At 43.6% G+C, this 24141-nt stretch overlaps 1 pseudogene; it reads right to left on the bottom strand.

Moving 5' to 3' along the window:
- Window positions 1-1491: 1491 nt before the first annotated feature.
- Window positions 1492-23659, bottom strand: LOC110496373 (annotated as a pseudogene).
- Window positions 23660-24141: the final 482 nt, after the last annotated feature.

Below are 24141 nucleotides of genomic sequence, written 5' to 3'. Positions count from 1 at the left end.
GAGCAATAAACAAGGAATAGGATGTCATTTTGGACACAACCACCAACTACGTTTTAGCCAGCAGTCCAGAGGTGAGTATAACAGCTGTAGCGCTGGTATAGACTTGATTACAACCAGAGAGATTCTACTTACCTTATGGCTTATGGCTTATTCACACTTACTGCTTGGCTAGAACAAAACCCTGCACCCACACCAGCCCTCGGCAGGGTAAGATTTGGCCACCCTTGACCGATTCCTGATTCAGCAACTGTTCCCACCCAAAGCAGACATCGAAAACACTTAACAGCTGAATAAATATATATGAATTAATTAATTAAAAAGATCACATTTAAACAAATGAAAGGTTTCTAGAGGTACTTGAGGCTGAGAGGAGCAGGGAGGGGAGGAGACTAAAGATGAAGTGTCCACAGACCAGCAAACAGTCCTCAGAAGCCTTGTTTATACCTGGTGCTAACACACATCCACACACACCTGTCTGGTAAGATCAGGACGAAGGACTCATGTTAGAACCAGGTATAAATGGTGCTAGAGGCAGAAGGTTTATACTTAATGTCCTTCCTGATGCTTTGTTGTTTCCATAACAGAAAGGGCCTCCAGTTCCCTGGCCTTGCAACGTGTTTGCCACTCATTGAAATTAAAACAGTAGCATAACAAACGCAATATAGATTTGTTTCACACAATTTCCTCAAGTTGAGACTTCCCTCCCTCCCTCCCTCCACTGACTCCCTTACTGTCAGTAATACCAGCAACATAGTGGTCCACTGAACCACTGAGTCTTAAACCTTTTCCTAGGAGTCATCTGAAGGAAACATGTTGGGCTCCCAGGAACCTGGCCCCTGGCCCTGACAGCCTTAGCGGTTTTACCAAAAATGAAGTTTTCAATTGCTTTCAGCTGAATTCATCTTGTGAATTTTCCTACAAGCAGCAGCAGGTCATCTTCCAATCAGACCAGATCAGAAGAGGCCCGAGTCAGACAGACCAGGCCAGTGGAGAACTGACCAGCATCAAACCACTGAGACCGAAGAAATAGCTATCTAAATGAAATGTAGATTCTAAATGTCGATTTTAAATTCCCCAAAAAGTATCATTCCATTGTACATTCAGTGAGGTTTCTGTTAGTTATTTCAATGATGGGTTGTACATTGTTATCACTGGCTGGGTAACCAGCCCTTTGGGAGTCTGAAGGTTTTTCATGCAGGTCTATGGACAGGAAAGCTGGTCCACATGTCCTTGAGTGTTCATCCATACACACACTGTGCATGATTGCAATGTAGATTTTGTATATATGCTTAGGCATATTCGTATACAGGGATACATTCTTAGGGATATATTTGTATAACCATCTGCACCACATACACATAACTGGGCATCCCATCTGTTTTGAGAAAAAAAAAACGTAGTAAGTGTCATTCAGCAGGAATTCTTCAGGCAAAGTTACACTGAAACTGTGTGCGACATGACCGACTGATAACGATGTGTGTGTTAGGGGTGTCAGAGTGCCTTGGTGCTGGTTGTGTGTGACGCACTGTGTGAGACGGGTTTCTGCGGGTAGCGGCTGTAGTAGTACACCTGGAAGAGAATGGTAATGTCCACTCCCACTTGCAGCAGACCACAGGTCCAGAACTGGACAGGAGCCTCGGTCAGCAGGAAGTAACCCGTCTTAAAGGTGTCCCCACTCGTCCACATCATCACCCTCTTTATACTGCAGGGAGCGAGGGAGGCGAGAGAACAGAGGGGGTGATAAACAGAATTTCAATGTTGGCAGAGCTAGAGACAGTGGCTGTGTACAAAACATGTCTTGCTTAAAACATACTAAAACTACATAGTGTACTAATCATACTACATACTATTTATTACATACTGTTTAGTATAAATGCATGCAGTAAGCAAAAAATTAACATGCTCATCTATACTGAGAATGGGTCACCGAATGCAGAATTGCGTTGTTTCCCGCCATTCATTCGTTCGTTTTTCTACAGCCTGTCCTCTTATCTAGTTTCGAGGTCGACCGATTCATCGGAATGGCTGATTAATTAGGGCTGATTTCAAGTTTTCATAACAATCGGAAATAGGTATTTTTTGGACACAGATTTTATTTATTTTTTTACACCTTTTATTTAACAAGGCAAGTTTTATTTTTTTATTTCACCTTTATTTAACAAGGCAAGTTTTATTTTTTTATTTCACCTTTATTTAACAAGGCAAGTTTTATTTTTTTATTTTACCTTTATTTAACAAGGCAAGTTTTATTTTTTTATTTCACCTTTATTTAACAAGGCAAGTTTTATTTTTTTATTTTACCTTTATTTAACAAGGCAAGTTTTATTTTTTTATTTCACCTTTATTTAACAAGGCAAGTTTTATTTTTTTATTTTACCTTTATTTAACAAGGCAAGTCAGTTAAGAACACATTCTTATTTTCAATGACGGCCTAGGAACGGTGGGTTAACTGCCTTGTTCAAAGGCAGAACGACAGATTTTTACCTTGTCAGCATGGGGATTCGTTTTTGCAAACTTCCGGTTACTAGTCCAACGCTCTAACCACCTGCCTTACATTGCACTCCACGAGGAGCCTGCATGGCAGGCTGACTACCTGTTACGCGAGGGCAGCAAGAAGCCAAGGTAAGTTGCTAGCTAGCATTAAACTTATCTTATAAAAAACAATCAATCTTAACATAATCACTAGTTAACTACACACGGTTGATGATATTACTAGTTTATCTAGCGTGTCCTGCGTTGCATCTAATTGATGCGGTGCCTGTTAATTTCTCATCGAATCACAGCCTACTTCGCCAAACGGGTGATGATTTAGCACTGTCGTTGCACCAAACCTAACCATAAAAATCAATGCCTTTCTTTAAAATCAATACACATGTATATAATTTTAAACCTGCATATTTAGTTAATATTGTCTGCTAACATGAATTTCTTATAATTAGGGAAATTATGTCACTTCTCTTGCGTTCAGTGCAAGCAGAGTCAGGGTATATGCAGCAGTTTGGGCCGCCTGGCTCATTGCGAACTGTGTGAAGTCCATTTATTCCTAACAAAGACCGTAATTAATTTGCCAGAATTGTACATAATTATGACATAACATTGAAGGTTGTACAATGTAACAGTAATATTTAGACTTAGGGATCCCACCCCGTTAGATAAAATGCGCAACGGTTCCATATTTCACTGCAAGAATAAACGTTTTGTTTTCTAAATGATAGTTTCCAGATTCGACCATATCAATGACCAAAGGCTCGTATTTCTGTGTGTTATTATGTTATAATTAAGTCTATGATTTGATAGAGCAGTCTGCTGCTACCTACCATCGCTCAGTCAGTCTCGTAAGCATTCATTCAAACAGAGCTCTTTATGACTTCAAGCCTATCAACTCCCGAGATTAGGCTGGTGTAACCGATGTGAAATGGCTAGCTAGTTTGCGGGGTGCGCGCTAATAGCGTTTCAAATCGGTCATAATCGGTCGACCTCTAATCTAGTTATCAACGGATTATCTGAAAACCCGTTTTTTCTTCCTTAGTGTGCAGTGATTTCTACTAGATGAAAAGTCAAAACGTGTATGACATCCTGGCATTTACAGCATACTACATTTTCAAAATGTCACACTATAAAACACTCTATTTTCGCATACCAAAAAAGCGTACTATTTAGAACGCAACTAGAGGCATTCGGACACTGCCTTAATCCTGACAGAAAGAGACATCATGAGAATCATGGGAAAAGATTAACACAATAACAGACCAAACAGTTTCAGATGGGGATACTGACCCACTATTTCCAAAACAAACTTTTAAAAAGGAAAGATTACTGGAATTCCTTCAAGTTCATTTGCCACCTCAACGCTTCTGGATTTTAGTTTGTGACGAGAGTGTTTCTTTAGGGCAGAGCTCATCAACCCTGTTCCTGGAGGGAACTACCTTCCTGTAGGTTTTCGCTCCAACCCCAGCTGTAACTAACTGATTGTCACGCCCTGGTCAAAGTATTTTGTGTTTATTTTCATTTATTTGGTCAGGCCAGGGTGTGGCATGGGTTTTTGTATGTGGTGTGTTGGGTTTGTAGCTTAGTGGGGTGTTCTAGTGAAGTCTATGGCTGTCTGAAGTGGTTCTCAATCAGAGGCAGGTGTTTATCATTGTCTCTGATTGGGAACCATATTTAGGCAGCCATATTCTTTGGGTGTTTCGTGGTTGATTGTCCTTAGTGTCTTGATGTCCAGGGTCTGTGTGTATGTGCACCAGTATTAGGCTGTTTCGGGTTTCGTTACGTTTATTGTTTTGTAGTGTTTGTATTTAGATTCGTGTTGCTTCAGTTTAAATAAACATGGATCTCAATCTACACGCCGCATTTTGGTCCGACTCTCCTTCTACCGAAGAAAGCCGTTACACTGATTCAGTTTATCAACCAGCTAAATATTAGAATCACGTACGCTAGGTTAGGGTTGGAGCGAAAACCTACAGGACAGTAGCTCTCCAGGAACAGTGATGGAGAGCCCTACTTTAGGGTGAGATGTGGTCCCTCCTCTCGGTGTCACTAAGCGGATAGGGAAGGAAAACACTAACAGTTACAGTAGAAGGGTGGTACAGCAGGAGGCCTCTCTGTGCATGTTGTCTACTGTGCAAACACAGCTTTGACAACCCCCTTCTTAGATGAAGAAAACAGCATTGCTTATTATAATGGGTAAATGTAAAGTTTCATGACAAGCTGGGTTCCCAGGAACTCTGCTCTACTCAGGTTGTTTTTAAAACGAGAAAAGCCTTGACAGAGTGTTGGTGATTATGGATGAAGCACTATAGACTGACAGTAGCCCCAGCTACTCCTCTTCCACCCTCCCGCTCTCCTCTTTGTTTGTCACCCCAGGCTTCGTACTGAAGACAAGGACGGAAGGTAAACGCTGACAAGGTTAGGACTGAGGCACAAACACAGTTAGCTAACAGCATTCAGCCTTCAGAAGTGTTTACAATAACTGCCTACCACAACAACACTCCTTTCTGAAAGCAGAGGCATCCTTCATCTGCTCTTAATACAACCTGCCTTATGTCGTGACATTTTGGAGTAGGGCCCTCTGCTCTGAGTGCCCGAGTCAAACCTGACATGTCAGGACTTTCACTAATCGGACTATAAACACATTAAAAGGTGAGGGAGATGGAGAGGCTGGGGGGGGGGGGAAGCCTAATCTAATTGGTGTCAAGGGAAGACCTGGGTACGGTGTTGTATGGTTGTGGTGTATGTTTAAAATTAAAAAGAATTATTCAGACAAAACATTTCTAGGTGTTACAGGGTTTCTGCCCTAAGCAAAATACACTGATGCCATATTCCATCATGGTATGCAGTACTAGGCCTAATAAATGAATCCATAATAAATCCAATATACACCTTATGAATATTATACTGTATCTGTGAGGTTATAATGATTGGGTCATTACCATACATGAATGTCTAGTATTGACTAGGCTTGGGCGGTATACCGTGTAGGGTAATCTTACCGCTACAGTATACAATGACATTCTAGACGATTCTCTGCTTCCTGTGGCAAGAGTTTGGGGAAGGCTTTCCTGTTTCAGCATGACAATGCCCCCGTGCACAAAGCATCCATACAGAAATTGTTTGTCTAGATCAGAGTGTAAGAACTTGACTGGCCTGCACGGAGCCCTGACCTCAACTCCATCGAACACGTTTGGGATGAATTGGAACTCCGACTGCGAGCCAGGCCTAATTGTTCAACATCACTGCCCGACCTCACTAATCCTCGTGGCTGAATGGAAGCAAATCCCCACAGCAATGTTCCAACATCTAGTGGAAAGCCTTCCCAGAATAGTGGAAGCTGTTCCCTGGAAGCTGTCCCTTTTGTATCCCAAAGTGTAATGGATTTATACTATAGTTTAGTTGGGAGCTGTAATGCAAAATTGGATGCCAGACGATGACGATGATGAAGAACACGAAGACCGGAGCCGTGTGAGTGACTCACTGTTGTGCAGCATGCACCAGGTGACCTAGTTACAGTATGGAATTCACAACTACACATTTACCAGTTAGATATCTTATAACTATCAATTTAATTGTCTAAAAATGTGCTTTTGTTTTCTAATTTACAAGCTAGTTAGCTATTGACTACACTGCCAATACTTCTAATATGGTACCACTGCAGACAGAGACTTGTCTGACCCTTTATCAATGTTATTGGCAAGGTAACATGTTCAATGATCCATACAAATGAAATTACATTTTTTTATTGTATTTTTTTTAAACCTTTATTTAACTAGGCAAGTCAGTTAAGAACAAATTCTTATTTTCAATGATGGCCTAATGGGTTAACTAACTGCCTGTTCAGAACGACAGATTTGTACCTTGTCAGCTCAGGGATTTGAACTTGCAACCTTCCGGTTACTAGTCCAACGCTCTAACCACTAGGCCACCCTATTGATGAAGATTTGATGCATTGAGGCCACAATGGTGGCTTCAAAGTAAGAAGACTATTCTCTAGCAGAAGCCACTTAGCAGATATTCAGAAGGGTTTGGAGGTAATTATCTTCAGGCTCATTACAGGGTAACAGGTTCACCCCTCAACCCAAACACAGCCCCCATCGCAGGCTGTCTAATAGCTCGCACCCACAGGATGAGGGGAGAAGGAGGAGTGGGACCTGTCAAATCTTCTACATTATTCATGTCTCCATCTTCACCTCCCACCACCTAGCTCCCATTTAGCCCTTTCAGTTGTAACAAACTTTTTAATAACCTTACCATGCATCTACTCATACTCCCCCCCCCACCCTTGCATCTTTCTCTCCCTCCATCCTCCCCCTCCAAGGTACGAAACTTGTTAGTCCTGGGGAAGAAGAGCAACATTTCTTTATTTTCTCTCAGAGTGCTGACATACAGTTTGGGCCAGCCCAGTGTGTAATGATGTGAAAGCTGGTTTGAGGGTTTTATCAGTCCTCCTGCTGACTGTCTACGTCCCAAAGGGCACCCTATGTAGTGCACTACTTTTGACCAAAGCCCATCTATATAGGGAATGGGGTGCCATTTGGGACGCGCACTCAGAGAGAATGCCGGGAGGTCGGGGACAGAGTCAGAACATGCCTGGGAGATGATTCTAGAAGTCCCCAGCCACTTACAGAAGACTGACTAGGAGGTTAAAAAAAGAGTATGTATCAGATGTGGTAGAGGATGAAAGATGCTCTGCATTTCATCAGGTAATCAGCAGCTCCAAAGCTGGGGGGGGGGGGGGGGGGTATGTTTCTGCTTAGACAAGTTGTCACAGACTAGTCTGACAAGGTAGTGATGTAGTGTTGTTGAATGCAGACAGAGACTTGTATACTGAATTGATTTAATGGTCAAACAGTCAGACGGCAGGCTAAATAAGGAAGTCTCTCAGGGTGCTAACTGTCCTTGTGAAACAGCATATACAGAGAGGACTTATAAGGGCAGTCAGTCAGTAGGTGGTCTGCAGAACCTGTCCCTCCATGTTTCATTACCTGAATCTCAGGCCAGGGGCCCAGACACCAGCACCCCAGTCTCCCCTGCCTCGCTCCCCCCTACCCCAGTCTCCCCCGCCTCGCCCCACCCCAGTCTCCCCCTCTTCACCCCCCCCCGCTTCGCTCCCCACCACCCCAGTCTCCCCCGCCTCGCTCCCCACCACCCCAGTCTCCCCCGCCTCGCTCCCCACCACCCCAGTCTCCCCCGCCTCGCTCCCCACCACCCCAGTCTCCCCCGCCTCGCTCCCCACCACCCCAGTCTCCCCCGCCTCGCTCCCCCCCACCCCAGTCTCCCCTGCCTCGTTCCTCACCACACCAGTCTCCCCCGCCTCGCTCCCCACCACACCAGTCTCCCCCGCCTCGTTCCTCACCACACCAGTCTCCCCCGCCTCGCTCCCCACCACCCCAGTCTCCCCCGCCTCGCTCCCCCCCACCCCAGTTCCCCCGCCTCGCTCCCCACCACCCCAGTCTCCCCCACCTCGCTCCCCCCCACCCCAGTCTCCCCCGCCTCGTTCCTCACCACACCAGTCTCCCCCGCCTCGCTCCCCACCACACCAGTCTCTGAACATAACATCAAAACACACTCTGTTCTACTCATAGACATTAACGTCATCGGTTCGACTTCTCCCGTCGGTTTGTGTTCATTGCTGCCCTGCTACACACAGACGCATGCACACCCACACACCGCTGGAGACTGGTGTTATGCCAGCACACCTAGAACAAAGTGCCATCATTTCTACACACAGAGAGGCTGAGAGGGGCAGCCACACACACACACTACATACAGCAGTCTCCAAAACCACTAGTCAAACCAACCTCACGCTAAATCACCACACCAGGAAATATTCACAACATAATACCTCTCATCTAAAGTGGCCACAGGGGATACATGCAGCAGGATTATCATTATGTGTTTCGTAATTTACTGTGGAACAGAGTTATCTTCAAACAGTTCACACAGCCCTGTAGTTAAGCCTCACATTCAAATTCATTCATTGTCTTTGACCATGGAGCTTGTTTTGACCTTGGAGCTTAGTTTTACAATGGAGCTTTAGAACAAACATTTTCTCCTCAAGGTCATTCAGCTAATCAGAACTCTCATTCATCCCCTTAAAACAAATACAGGATTCAGTGCAGAGGTAAAGTAACCTAGCAACAGCCTACCATAAACCCAAGTCCATAAACTGCCTGAACAGGTACAAAACAGTGGGAGAGAGAGGGGGCGGACGAAGTACAGACACCTAACAGAGCAGAGCAGGCAGAGAGAGAGAGGGAGCAGGACAGAACAGGCAGAGCCACTGCTGAGCAGATAACGCCACACTGAGATCTGCTCTTCACGGAGTCTGTTTGTACTGGGGACAGGACACGGGGCCAGGCACAGACACAGAGCCAGGCACAGACACAGAGCCAGGCACAGACACAGAGCCAGGCACAGACAAAGAGCCAGGCACAGACAAAGAGCCAGGCACAGGTGTGTGCACACAGCAGAAATGGGGTAGACTTGGCAGCCTTGAAGTAAATACATGATTTGAAGCTGTACTGTAGCTATATAAATGAAGGACTATATTTACATCAACTTTCAACAAACCATGACAAGACAGATCAGCATTCACTTCCTGTAGACCAGCCTCCCCTATAATCTCTTCCCCCAGCCAACATCCAAATCAAATGTATTTATATAGCCCTTCGTACATCAGCTGATATCTCAAAGTGCTGTACAGAAACCCAGCCTAAATCCCCAAACAGCAAGCAATGCAGGTGTAGAAGCACGGTGGCTAGGAAAAACTCCCTAGAAAGGCCAAAACCTAGGAAGAAACCTAGAGAGGAACCAGGCTATGTGGGGTGGCCAGTCCTCTTCTGGCTGTGCCGGGTGGAGATTATAACAGAACATGGCCAAGATGTTCAAATGTTCATGAATGACCAGCATGGCCCAATAATAATAAGGCAGAACAGTTGAAACTGGAGCAGGTGGACTAGGAACAGCAAGGAGTCATCATGTCATGTAGTCCTGAGGCATGGTCCTAGGGCTCAGGTCCTCCGAGAGAGAGAAAGAGAGAATTAGAGAGAGCACACTTAAATTCACACAGGACACCGAATAGGACAGGAGAAGTACTCCAGATATAACAAAACTGACCCTAACCCCCCGACACAAACTACTGCAGCATAAATAATGGAGGATGAGACAGGAAGGGTCAGGAGACACTGTGGCCCCATCCGAGGACACCCCCGGACAGGGCCAAACAGGAAGGATATAACCCCACCCACTTTGCCAAAGCACAGCCCCCACACCACTAGAGGGATATCTTCAACCACCAACTTACCATCCTGAGACAAGGCCGAATATAGCCCACAAAGATCTCCGCCACGGCACAACCCAGACAGGAAGATCACATCAGTGACTCAACCCACTCAAGTGACGCACCCCCCCCCCAGGGACGGTATGAAAGATCCCCAGTAAGCCAGTGACTCAGGCCCTGTAATAGGGTTAGAGGCAGAGAATCCCAGTGGAAAGAGGGGACATCCACATCCACCATTATAGCAGCCATGTTGGGTCACCTATGGTCCCCAGTCGCCCTCCTCTTTGTGTTGTAGTAATGATCTGTTTGGTAACTGTCTGCTAGAGGGGTCTTGCGCCTAGCTCTGACTGGTAGTGATGGAAAAGCAGAAGCATGCCTATATAGCATAATTTGTCACAAATGGCACCCTTTTCCCTAATGGGCCATGGTCAAAAGTAGTGCACTATATAGTGTCATGACTTTGGCCTGTGGGTAAGGTTTATGACCACCCCATAAATACCTTTCTCCCCTCTCTCTCTCTTGACTCTACTGAAGGACTCTTGAATAGCCTTTGTTAAACAGAGAGTCTGGGAACATCAAACCAGTGAGGGGAAAGGAACCATATTTCGGTAATAGAACCAGTTGAAAATATGCGTTGGTACTTAATGAATATGATGTCAGTACGGTTGTCATCTGAGACATTATGACTGATGACAGGACGACATAACTAGAATGTGTAGACTTTCCCAGATACAGGGAGGTAATTTAGAATGCATAAGATACTGTATTTACCATAGCATGGCTTCTCCCTTTGTTCCTCAGTCTTCCCGCTCTTTCACTCAAACCCAACCCCCTTTCCTTTGTGTAACCAGAAATTGTCGGCTCCGTCCAATCAATAATTTACACCTTTCAGATGAGACTGAAATAAGGTGACAATTAATATTGACTGCTATTGATGTAAAATATTACTAGGTCTTTCAGAGTTTATTCTGAAAAGATAACAGCTCTATACACACTCTTTTGTGGTGCCCCGACTTTCTAGTTAATTACATTTACATGATTAGCTCAATCAGGTAATATTAATTAAAGAGAAAGGATTTTATAGAATAGCATGTCATAGCACTTAATCCGGCATAGCCAAAGACACGACAATAGGGAATAGGGTGCAATTTGGGATGCAGTTCTGTTGTCATTAATCATCTCTGGACCTGACTGGCATGGCATGTTCTGAGGTTTGGCTTAACCAATTGATTATTTTATAAAAAAGGTATATTTGTTATTATGTGTCCTTGATAATCAATATGGTAATGAGCTACTCAATCTTTCTATTTTTAGTGATATATTATTTCGCCCATATTAGTCTGAAGCGTGGTCATTCAGAGAATATTTCAATTGTGTGTGTACATGTGTACATGTGTGTGTGTATGTGTACAGTGCCTTGCGAAAGTATTCGGCCCCCTTGAACTTTGCGACCTTTTGCCACATTTCAGGCTTCAAACATAAAGATATAAAACTGTATTTTTTTGTGAAGAATCAAAAACAAGTGGGACACAATCATGAAGTGGAACGACATTTATTGGATATTTCAAACTTTTTTAACAAATCAAAAACTGAAAAATTGGGCGTGCAAAATTATTCAGCCCCCTTAAGTTAATACTTTGTAGCGCCACCTTTTGCTGCGATTACAGCTGTAAGTCGCTTGGGGTATGTCTCTATCAGTTTGGCACATCGAGAGACTGACATTTTTTCCCATTCCTCCTTGCAAAACAGCTCGAGCTCAGTGAGGTTGGATGGAGAGCATTTGTGAACAGCAGTTTTCAGTTCTTTCCACAGATTCTCGAATGGATTCAGGTCTGGACTTTGACTTGGCCATTCTAACACCTGGATATGTTTATTTTTGAACCATTCCATTGTAGATGTTGCTTTATGTTTTGGATCATTGTCTTGTTGGAAGACAAATCTCCGTCCCAGTCTCAGGTCTTTTGCAGACTCCATCAGGTTTTCTCCCAGAATGGTCCTGTATTTGGCTCCATCCATCTTCCCATCAATTTTAACCATCTTCCCTGTCCCTGCTGAAGAAAAGCAGGCCCAAACCATGATGCTGCCACCACCATGTTTGACAGTGGGGATGGTGTGTTCAGCTGTGTTGCTTTTACGCCAAACATAACGTTTTGCATTGTTGCCAAAAAGTTCAATTTTGGTTTCATCTGACCAGAGCACCTTCTTCCACATGTTTGGTGTGTCTCCCAGGTGGCTTGTGGCAAACATTAAACGACACTTTTTATGGATATCTTTAAGAAATGGCTTTCTTCTTGCCACTCTTCCATAAAGGCCAGATTTGTGCAATATATGACTGATTGTTGTCCTATGGACAGAGTCTCCCACCTCAGCTGTAGATCTCTGCAGTTCATCCAGAGTGATCATGGGCCTCTTGGCTGCATCTCTGATCAGTCTTCTCCTTGTATGAGCTGAAAGTTTAGAGGGACGGCCAGGTCTTGGTAGATTTGCAGTGGTCTGATACTCCTTCCATTTCAATATTATCGCTTGCACAGTGCTCCTTGGGATGTTTAAAGCTTGGGAAATCTTTTTGTATCCAAATCCGGCTTTAAACTTCTTCACAACAGTATCTCGGACCTGCCTGGTGTGTTCCTTGTTCTTCATGATGCTCTCTGCGCTTTTGACTGACCTCTGAGACTATCACAGTGCAGGTGCATTTATACGGAGACTTGATTACACACAGGTGGATTGTATTTATCATCATTAGTCATTTAGGTCAACATTGGATCATTCAGAGATCCTCACTGAACTTCTGGAGAGAGTTTGCTGCACTGAAAGTAAAGGGGCTGAATAATTTTGCACGCCCAATTTTTCAGTTTTTGATTTGTTAAAAAAGTTTGAGATATCCAATAAATGTCGTTCCACTTCATGATTGTGTCCCACTTGTTGTTGATTCTTCACAAAAAAAAGACAGTTTTATATCTTTATGTTTGAAGCCTGAAATGTGGCAAAAGGTCGCAAAGTTCAAGGGGGCCGAATACTTTCGCAAGGCACTGTATGTGTGTTGGTCATGACTAGTCACTACTGCATGACTCACAATAAGAACTCGGAGAACAGAGCCACAAAACTAAATGATGACAGCAACAGCACTAAAGCTTGCATTATTGAACATATCCATAATCATTATGAAGATGATAACGGCATTAGAATGGAGCATTAACAATGAAGGTTCATGTTTTAAATGTATTTAATTGTCTCAGTGTGAATCCTGCCTAAGGATTTAATCGCTGGGGGAATGAAGGCAGTAAAAAGCCAATTAATTCAACAACTTAAGACAAATCTAAGGAGGCTTCCTGTTCAAAACAAAGTCATCCGTTTAAATCATATAAACCAAACAATATCTTCACTTCTAGTAGAAAATCCTTTCACTGAATGAACTAAATTCAGTCCCAGGCGGGTCTGTGAATTACATACCCAAGTGTTTAAGTGTTCCATAAATGAGAGAGAATTTATTCACAGGTCTGTAGATTAAAATTAAAAGACCAGTTTGAAGTAATAGATCTCATATTATAAACTGGGTGGTTTGAGCCCTGAATGCTGATTGGCTGAAAGCTGTGGTATATCAGACCGTATACCACGGGTATGACAAAACATTTATTTTTACTGCTCTAATTACGTTGGTAACCAGTTTATTTAAGCAATAAGGCACCTCGGGGGTTTGTGATATATGGGCAATATACCACGGCTAAGGGCTGAGTCTAGGCACTCCGCGTTGCGCATAAGAACAGCCCTTAGCCGCTGTATATTGGCCATATACCACACATCCTCGGGTCTTATTGCTTAAATTAACCACTGAAGCTCAGCAGCTGGGATATGAAGAGTAAGGAAGCAAGAGATGGGATGAAAGAGAGTGAATATCAATTGAGAGAAAGGGAAGACAACTGAACTCACCTCATCCCCTCAGTACTCTTGTTCTGGTAGTTACAGTAGAGCTGTGGCGTCCCCAGCATGGCCTCAGCGAAGACAGCCAGGAAGCCCAGGGTCTCTACGAACACAGAGGAGTCCAGCAGCAGGTAGGTGATGTAGGCCGCCAGCAGCATGAACGCCCCCACACACTGCATGTAAGTCCACGAAACGACTCCACGACCAGAAGTGGCTCCATTCAAAGTCTGAGGCAGACAGACACATGCAAAGAGAGGAGACAAGTAAGACACTACGAACAGTGATAAAACTAACAGTTCTTAACCTTTTCAGCTCGATTTATCTCCATAATAATACACTGGCTTTTGAGAAGATCATAATAAAAGCATTGCGTGTGACGCGAGACAAGGACACATAGCTGCATGGAAAGTGCATTTGGAAAACCCTGAATGATTTACTGTAAAATGTTTCTGCCTCACCAAATGTTCCCTTAAGTTAGTTTTTGCTTTGTTCCCTTTTCATCAGGGGAATAAATGACAAAAAAATAAACAACAAAGTTGAGTTTAAGTCATGAATTCAACATGAAGATTATAACAACTGCAGGACTGCTATACAATCTATGACATCTCAGCTCGGAGACTGGCTGCTGTCAACACTGAGCTGCAGGTAACGTATTTGAATACGTCTCGGAGCCTGACCCTGCTCTAAACAACGTTAAGGTGTCGCTGAACGGAGGGGGGAGAAGAGGTGGCGAGAGGGGGGGGGGGGGTCCACTGTGCAGTATCTTCAATAGGATTTTTACAACCCTCTACCTACCTCCATGATGAAATTAGATTCTACTGATCTAAAAGACAAGCTCCTTGTTATTCCGACTCCAACACACCTAAACTAAATAAAAGTGAGCAATTTGAACAAACTCATACAGTTTGCACCTTTCTGATTCAGAGGGGTTGGGTGAAATGCGGGAGACATTTCAGGTGAACGCGTTCAGTTGTACAAGTGACTAGATATCCCCCCTTTCATCTAAAATGACATGTTGGATTTGGTTTCCTACCCTTTTCCATAATCACATTGCCTTCTGATACACACGAAGAGGTACGACACCTTACATTACCCGTCCTGCTGACTTACTGAGACTGATTGCATTCTAAAGTGGAACAACTAATAGGTTTGACATGTCAATTGAATGTATTTTATTGAAATACTGATGTTAAACTGTTCTGAGATTTACATGGGATTTCTGACTAATACACATGGCAGACAGGTGTATTGGTGTGTATGTGAGAGTCAGGGTGTGCATGATCGATCATGTCTATGGTCTGCAACTCAAAAAGCAACCAATCAGGGTCCTGCTAGCAGTCTGACCTGTTCATACAGGATCTAAAGGAAATGTACGCCCAGAGATGAGTGTATTGGGGATAACAACATAAAGGAGTACTAAAACCCATCCTCCGCAGACACACCACAGAATAGAAATGTTACTTCCAGGTTCCCAACGTGAAAGAAATTAGAGGGAAATTGCTTTTTGTAGTGATAGAAGATAATTGTTTCAGGTGTTAACAGCAGTACCTTAGCGTGCGACACCCAACTGTGCCACTCATCTACCCTGGGGTGCTCTCGTTCCCCTCCTCCTCTCCTCTTTCATCCCTCTGTTTACTCTGACACGGTGCCACTGTGTGTGTGTGTGTGTGTGTGTGTGTGTGTGTGTGTGTGTGTGTGTGTGTGTGTGTGTCCACCACGGGGACAGTGTGGGGGAGAGGCTTCATGTCAAAACGTACCCCTTGTTGCCCGTGCACAACACGCACACGCGCTTTCTGCTCACTGAGCAATGGTAAATGTGTAAGCAGGCAGGCATGTGCCAGAGTTAGATATTGTTTTGCAGTAGTTTATCTCCCCAGGACATTAGTTAGAGGGTGTCGTTTAGCCTGCCAGGTCTACACTTCCCATAATCACATGTTGTCAATCATGTAATTCATAGTCCATAATCATGCAGAGAAAACAGCTACCTAAAAAATGGTCTAGAAAAAAAAAAGAACCTGCTTTTTGGGGCTAAGTCAAAGCAAGGTGTGTGAGGAGAGTAGGATGTGAATCGGAAGGGTTCCAATGAATCACACCATACAGGAGAGACTGATGACTAATAAGCAACAAAAGATTATATAAGTAGACTATTCTCAATGCCCCAGTTCGCTGCCCCTGTCCTCCCTGACTGTCCCTGTCCTCCCTGACTGTCCCTGTCCTCCCTGACTGTCCCTGTCCTCCCTGACTGTCCCTTTACCAGTACACGGGCCTAATAACCAACTCCCCTCACATCTCTGGTAGTGCCAAATACTGCTCAATGCTCCTATTCGCTGGTCCAACTGTCAACAGACATCCTAAAAAGGGAACAGAATAGAAGACAAACAATAGCATGTGATTTGAATTAGAATTTTGATGCAGAGTGAAACAAAATGTATCCCTGGATCTGTAGAACACTACCACAAAGCTGAGAAAGATTGTCCAAACTAGACCGCCGTTTGAGCAGCTCAATACATTTGACTTCCACCTGGGTAGGTAATCCGTAGGTTTACTCATACACCTAAACGTCGTACTCTCTTAACCTGAATGATCTCTTTAAAGTCAACCTTCCCGTCGGCCTGACAGCAGTCTCATAAACCAGATTAAGATCCTATCATAACCAGTCACTAACTTCATAATACCAGAACTACCTTGAGGATTTTTAACAAACAGATATGCTGAGATCCAGGGTACAGTCTCCATGCTTGCACGCACAATACACAAACACACATTACCAAATGACAGGGGCGGAGACAGAGACATAATGGTCTTGTGAAGTCGTTACCCTAAATTCACAGCCAATTTAACCCAGAACAGGTTCCAAAGAAACAGTCCACTGACGCAGGGAGGGAGGAAAGAGTTTGCTCTCGGTTTGAACTCACAAGGAGGAAGCTTAATGCACTTCTCCAGAGTGATTGGGACATAATTGTTTTTGATTGGACAACCTGCCGCGATAATGGAGCCTGGAGAGAGAGCCACAGAGGGGAGCCAGCTCTGTTCTCTGTTCGTACTGTGATGTACAAACAGTTCAATACAACCACAGAACACACAACAACGTTAGGAATATACAGAAATATTCTGGTTTCACGGGTCCGCATTACACTGCAGTGGTAATGTGTCAGAATACTGTTGTCAGTCTCAGTTTGACACTCACATTTACAACTTCAGTGAAAGCAGGTGAAATGTTATTGAAATACTCAATTGTTGCCAACCTCAAAGCCCGAAACCCCAACAAAGATAAGGAGACGTCAGAACTATCTGTTACTCCCAAACTACATTGAGACAATCGCCCTTTAGGAAGTTCGTCAGAGAGTTGTTGGCTGAGGAATTCCTCTTTCCTCTCTCATCAATAGTGGATTACAACATGCCTCTCCTTCATATCTCTTCCTGGATTAATCAATAGATGAACAGACCCATACGTGTATAGCAGACAGACGAGCAAAAGTTCTGTCAATGATAATCAAGGTTGGCAGAGAGAGGTGATGGATTGCCAGAGAGACTGCGAGAGGCCAGGAAGACGGCTGAGAGAGGCCGCACAGGCCAAGGAGGTAGAGGCAGGGGCAAAGAGAGAGGCAGAACAAGAGAAGAGGAAGGAGGTCTGGGAGACAGAGATCCAGAGAGCCCGGAAAGCAGAGAGGCTGAGCTCCAGATCCAGCCCAAAGCCAGGCAGAGGCCAAGGAGAACACAGCCTGGCTCTGGTTCCAGCTCCACTGCCAAGAAATGTGCCAACTGAACTCTGGTTCCACTGCCAAGTGCCAACTGTTTCAAGTACAGTCCAGAACCATGATCGTACATGTGGCACACAAAACGGCAGCTTTTAAAATGTGTTTATTTATTTAACTAGGCAAGTCAGTTAAGAACTAATTCTTATTTACAATGGAAGGCCAAGCCCTCCCCTAACCTGGATAACGCTGGGCCAACTGTGGGCCACCATATGGGACTCCCGATCACGGCCGGTTGTGATACAGCCCGGGATCGAACCAGGGTCTGAAGTGACGCCTCTAGGACTGCGATGCAGAGCCTTAGACCGCTGCACACTCGGGAGCCCCTTTTGATGAGGTAAGTTGAAGTCAGAATTAAGCTTTTTCTCCTGTGATGAGAAGAAAGCCAGCTTACCATACCACTGGAGTTGTGCTGTAGAACAACATCACGCTGGGTGGAAAACAATTTGATAAGTTGTAAGAAGTTGGCAACAACTCCACCAGTTAACTCCTAGTTCCCAATCACAAACACACAACTCCAAACACAGAGGCTGAATAAAAGGGCGAAAATGTATTTTTGATTTCTGAAACGAATATCTCAGACAGTCTGCACCTTTCTCTGCAACTATCATTGGATTCTACAATGCATAATCAATCAAAGAGAGAAGACAAGTGAACCCAATAAAGCGTGATGGATAGCCATTCTGAGAAGGTAAATTACATCACTGTCAGTGAGGACTATGGCCAATATACAACACAGAGCATTACTGCATCTTCACAGGCACTGTGGGCATTTGTTATTTCCCAGCACCACCTACTGTTCACATAGAGGATAGCAACTGCTCTCCAAGTACAAAGCAGCAGTGTCAACTAGAACTTAACACGACATTGAGATCCATTGTTAGTAAATCCATATTTATGATGGGCATCACACGCTACTCACACAAACAAAGTTCTCAGCACAATGAAACAGGTACAATTGAGCGACTGAAAGGTTGCGAGACTCCGTTCTCTCAACATTATAGCAGCTGGTCCTCAGCCCCTCTCAGCTGCTATAATGTAACAAGAGGGAGTTGAAACAAAGGGAAAAGATAGATGTAGAATAACAAAGAGAGAGTTAGGAAGACCACAGTCTCTAACGGTCCCATCTGAGTTGTCTGTGCCTCTTCAGCAAGCTGGTGTGAATCCAAGTCATCATCATTGTTGTTTTACCAGACAGGACCACAGAGGAGAGGCCGTGGGTAGTGCACATTAGCTTTCACATGCAGCATTTAATACAATTGTTGTTGTCACGCTATCGACAACAACAAAAAACACTGAGCATAGTTCATTTCAAACCAAGAAACAGTCAAGTCATGACTTTTCTAGCCACAAAATAGCCGAGCAGTTAGTCTCACGGTCAATAACATTAAGTAAACAGCAACAATCCTAGTCTCAATACATATGGTTAATCAATATATAGGAGTCTAGAATGCATGCATTTTAATGTTCTGAGTAAGAATCTGAGTCATCACAATCAGACATCGCAACGAACTGAAGCAAAATTCAATTTCCATGAACAATCACTGCAATACATACGCATGCTATAGTAAACTAATATCAGAAGCATAAAAAAAGTGTTTTACACACCAACACACTTCAAGCTGTTGACTATAGCTAACATGCATTGTGAACTTCCATGCGAACACTATAACAACTATATTGGTTCTTCATGAATCACAAATATGACGAGGAAGGATCACATGCGATGCAGGAGGATGCATGCCAGGTTAATGCAGGAGGATGCATGCCAGGTTAGTGCAGGAGGATACATGCCAGGTTAGTGCAGGAGGATGCATACCAGGTTAGTGCAGGAGGATGCATGCCAGGTTAGTGCAGGAGGATGCATGCCAGGTTAGTGCAGGAGGATGCCTGCCAGGTTAATGCAGGAGGATGCATGCCAGGTTAATGTAGGAGGATGCATGCCAGGTTAGTGCAGGAGGATGCATGCCAGGTTAATGCAGGAGGATGCATGCCTTGTTAATGTAGGAGGATGCATGCCAGGTTAATGCAGGAGGATGCATGCCAGGTTAATGTAGGAGGATGCATGCCAGGTTAATGCAGGAGGATGCATGCCAGGTTAATGCAGGAGGATGCATGCCAGGTTAATGCAGGAGGATGCATGCCAGGTTAGTGCAGGAGGATGCTGATGAGTTAGTGGCAGTTAGTACTGTAAATGGAGGAATAACAGAGGGAGTGCCACATAAGTCCATGTAGTAAGGACAGAAAGAGCGAGTTTAAGGGAGGAAGGAAGATGAATAACTGGATGGCAGAGAGAGAGATGGCACCTACCCAGAAATAACTTCTTAGGGACTTTGATCTCCTCCTTAGTGACTGTTACTACAGACAAAACAAAATAAGAGGAAGGGGAGAAAAGAGAGCTTGGTTTCCCTAAAGAGAGGTAGGTTTCCCTAAATAGAGCTTGGTTTCACCTTGTGCTACAGACCAGAACTGACCCACAGTGTCAAGTGAGGAGAGGTTTCTTCTTGACATACGGTTAGTGATTTCAAAAGGACGACCCCCATAACAAATTCCCTGTAGGAATTAACAGAGTTAAAACCTCAACGTTTGTTTTAAGTCAGAGTTAAAACCTCAACGTTTGGGTCGGGACAAAGTAGAAACCTCAAATGTTGACCAGAGTTGAAACTTCAGCATTTGTTTTACGTCTGACAGAGTTGAAACCTCCACGTTCGTTTAAAAGTTTGACTGATCTCAAACCAACTGACCCACCTCCCATGATCCTGCCAATTTGATTGGTTACCAAACTCTGGATTGAGGCCCCATGAGTGCAGCACCGAGGGTTTAATGTTCTAATATTGCGTTGGCAGAGGAACACGGGTGTAGATCAGTCAGTCAGTGTATATAGCCAACAGGCTGAGGAAGGGCATTATGAGCCAGATACAGCAGCCAGCACCCTCTAGTTCCGCAACAGATCAAATCTAATTTTATTGATGATCCACATCCTGTTATTATGGCAATATTTAATATGAAGAATGTTCATGTTTAGCATTTTATATTTTCCCTTTCTGTAATACACATGAATCTACCAGTCTTCTGTTTGTGCAAGGTGCGGGTGAATTTTATTTTTTACCAGATTAGTCTCATTGAGATTAACAATATATTTTACAAGCGAGACCCGGCCGAAAATTGCAGCACACAAAGTTGCAGACACATTTACAACATAAAACACACAGCAATACAATTTTAAAAAACAAAACATCCATTTACACATTGAACAGCAAGATCGCTTGGGAAAGTGTGGTGCAGCTCAGGGCCAAAGCATTGACAGCCCCCTGCTTCATCAGTGTGAATATTCTGAATTGTTTTCATATCTCTGTTGATAGTATTTGACACCAGACACTAGATACTTCTCTGCTCCTGTGCGGGATATTGTTCTCCATTTTGCAAACTTGTAATAAACTGGATAGCTTTTTTTTATTGAGTTTATCTGTGACTCCTCTTCTCTTTCGTTCACCTGGAAATTCCTATTACAAAGACAAACTAGAGGTGTACAGTACAAGGCCGCGTTCAGTAGGCAAATGGTTTCAAACATTGCAGATAGAAAATGTCATGAAGAGCCAACATGTGACATAATATGATTTACTGCTAAAACCACTTAAATCTAAATGCACACACTCACAGAGATAAACCCCCCAGCTTATTCTACATGTCAAAGGCATGTTTGATCTACAGGTCGGTGATAAAACCAAGCATTATCAGTAGCTCATGCCATGATGCGAACAGAGGTTATGAACTGATTATAAAGCCACAAATAGGAGCTAGGAACCGGGAGGTTAAAGACACGTGTAAAGAGGTGAGTAGGGACAGGCCAGGGAGGAGGATACTGACCTGTGAATGAATGTTTCTTAGTCTGGAGTTCGGTGGCCACGCGGACGTTGGTACACAGGTCGAGCATGCTCAACATGGTGGCGATCACGACGATGCTCTGCCACAGGAGTGGTGTCTCAACGTAGCACCCAAACCTGGAAAGAGAAGACCGGGAGGGAGGGACTAGTCAGGCTCAAGGGCAGTAATAAAGTTCCCGCGCTGGAGACTATAAGCATTTGTTGAAACCAAACCGGAACTGTGCTATTCAAACTAATATGACTATTCAGTGAGAGGCCGTGTCATTTTCAAACACAAATTCTGAAGGGCCAAATAGTTGACGTCTGTCTGTTCTTTAAAATGCACTTAGTCTACAGCCTTCACATGCATCAATGCACATTTTGAATAATATGCAACAAGTGTACCACACCTGTGGCAAAACTTACCTGAACAGTATACGTAGGATGTTGGCCACCAGTAGGACGAGGCAGACATAGGTGGAGAATCCCTCTGCGTTCTGTGTCTGTCTGATGTCCCTGTACTGGGGGATTTAAGGCACCACTCCACCAAACACCATAGCCCAGTTGGTTCAGGACATACATGAGCTGCTCAAACATCTCATCTTCCATGTTCTCTCTCTGTTCTCTAGTCTACCAGAGCACAGCAAAACATGGAAAGTGCCAAAGGGCTGTGCAAAGTTCTAGTGAACTGCACTTGCCTTTCGATAAAAGTGGTGAAGCCTAGTCAGAGAATGTGGTGCCTTTGGATGCTTATTTACAGTCAACTACTGGATCAATAACTAATGAAGGGGACATAATGATGCCTTCCTGACAATGAAAACAATTATTTCAACTCGGATGTAATGCACTGTGTCCATCAATTATGTTCTATTGAACAGTTTAGCGTAAAAATCCAGAGGGTATACTTTAGCAGAAATCCAGAGTTGAAATGACGAGTTGATCATGCATCAATAAACATTCACGTGGCGCTACTGATACTAATGGAAATATATGAGACACAATCTAACAAGTTGAATTTTACAATTGAGCACATCGGTCAACCAATCAAATTTATTTTGTACCTTTATTTAACTAGGCAAGTCAGTTAAGAACAAATTCTTATTTTTAATGACAGCCTAGGAGCAGTGCTTGTTCAGGGGCAGAACGAGAGATTTGTACCTTGTACCTTGTCAGCTCGGGGATTTGAACTTGCAACCTTTCGGTTACTAGTCCAACACTCTAACCACTAGGCTACACTGCCTAGTGCAATATTATTTAAAAGCAGCTTCGATTTACTGGCTTGATCGCGATTTGTGTAGAAAACTAGACTAGTCGAAGCGACTCAAATCCCCAGTGCTCTGGATGGGTTTGCAGTTTTAACTGGACGGCAGCAGGAATCCATGCAGCACATAACTATTATTTACAAACAAAACCCTTTTATCTGGAAAATATAATTCCAGCTAAAATCGAGAGAGCATGAATTGCTCTTTCCCCGCCCTAAAAACCAAAAGATAAAAAAAACGAAAGATCGAGCAGCGCTTCCTTGTACGTCAAAATCGTCACTCCCTGTTTTGCCAAGATCTGAGTTTGGTTTCATGGTCCGAGACAGAATTAATTTGGAAGGGGACATCGACCACTTCTTAGTATATGTATAGCCTATTGTACTTGTCCTAGTTTGAGACGTTGTACATAGGCCTATATTTATGTATTTGTACTTTTCTTCCATCATTATCATGTTGAGAATAAGGGATGATTGCAGTGAGCCCGGATTAAGAAGCTTTGCTGAGTTTACATAATGGTGGATGACTGTCATCTGTCAGAGAATAACATTCTAAATGGATGGTCTCTTATATAAAAAAAAACTGTCATGGAGTCCCAAAGGATCTGAAATATCCATTGAGATCAGATCAACACAGAGGTGCATCTAAGGGTTTTAACTTGGTGTTGTGAGAGAAATGCCTGAAGGTCATCAATCATCACAAAGCTGGAACATGTTGGTAAAAGTCAGCAACAGAAAGGAATTGGTGTTTAAAACAAGACTGAAACAAAAAAGTTGAGCCTACCGTTCTGTAGTCCATTCCTCTTAAATGTAGTTTCAGTTTGACTACCAACCATTCTGTGCTGTAACCACGCCTAGTAGGCCACAATGCATTAACTATACTGAACAGAAATACAAATGCAACAATTTCAACGGTTTTACTGAGTTACAGTTTATAGGAAATCAGTCAATTGAAATAAATCCATTAGGCCGGGTGCAGTCATGGTGAAGTAGCAGGTGAAGAAGCCGGATGTGGAGGTCCTGGACTGGCGTGATTACATGTGGTCTCTGGCAACAGCTCTGGTGGACATTTCTGCGGTCAGCATGCCAATTCCAAGCTCCCTTAGACATCTGTGGCATTGTGTAGTGTGACAAAACGGCACATTTTAGAGTGGCCTTTAATTGTCCCCAGCACAAGGTGCACCTGTGTAATGATCATGCTGTTTCATCTGCTTCTTGATATGCCACACCTGTCAGGTGGATGGATTATCTTGGCAAAGGAGAAATGCTCAATAACAGGGATGTAAACACATTTGTGCACAACATTTGAGAGAAATAAAAATTTTGTGCGTATGAAACATTTCTATATTTTATTTCAGCTCATGAAACATGGGACCAACACTTTACATGTTGCTTTTATAATTTTGTTCAGAATAATTTTCTGAATTAGACATGTCTTTTGTTGAAAAACATCTGATTGTTAGCCTAATTAATGATTTATGAAAAGGTACACTCTATAGTATGTAGAGGTCGACCGATTATGATTTTTCAACGCCAATACCGATTATTGGAGGACAAAAAAAGTCGGCTGAT

Source organism: Oncorhynchus mykiss, chromosome 18 (genome assembly GCF_013265735.2).
Source record: "Oncorhynchus mykiss isolate Arlee chromosome 18, USDA_OmykA_1.1, whole genome shotgun sequence".
Classification (NCBI taxonomy): Eukaryota; Metazoa; Chordata; class Actinopteri; order Salmoniformes; family Salmonidae; genus Oncorhynchus; species Oncorhynchus mykiss.
Note: the sequence above shows the minus strand (reverse complement) of the source record. Positions and strands in the feature narration are given on the sequence as shown.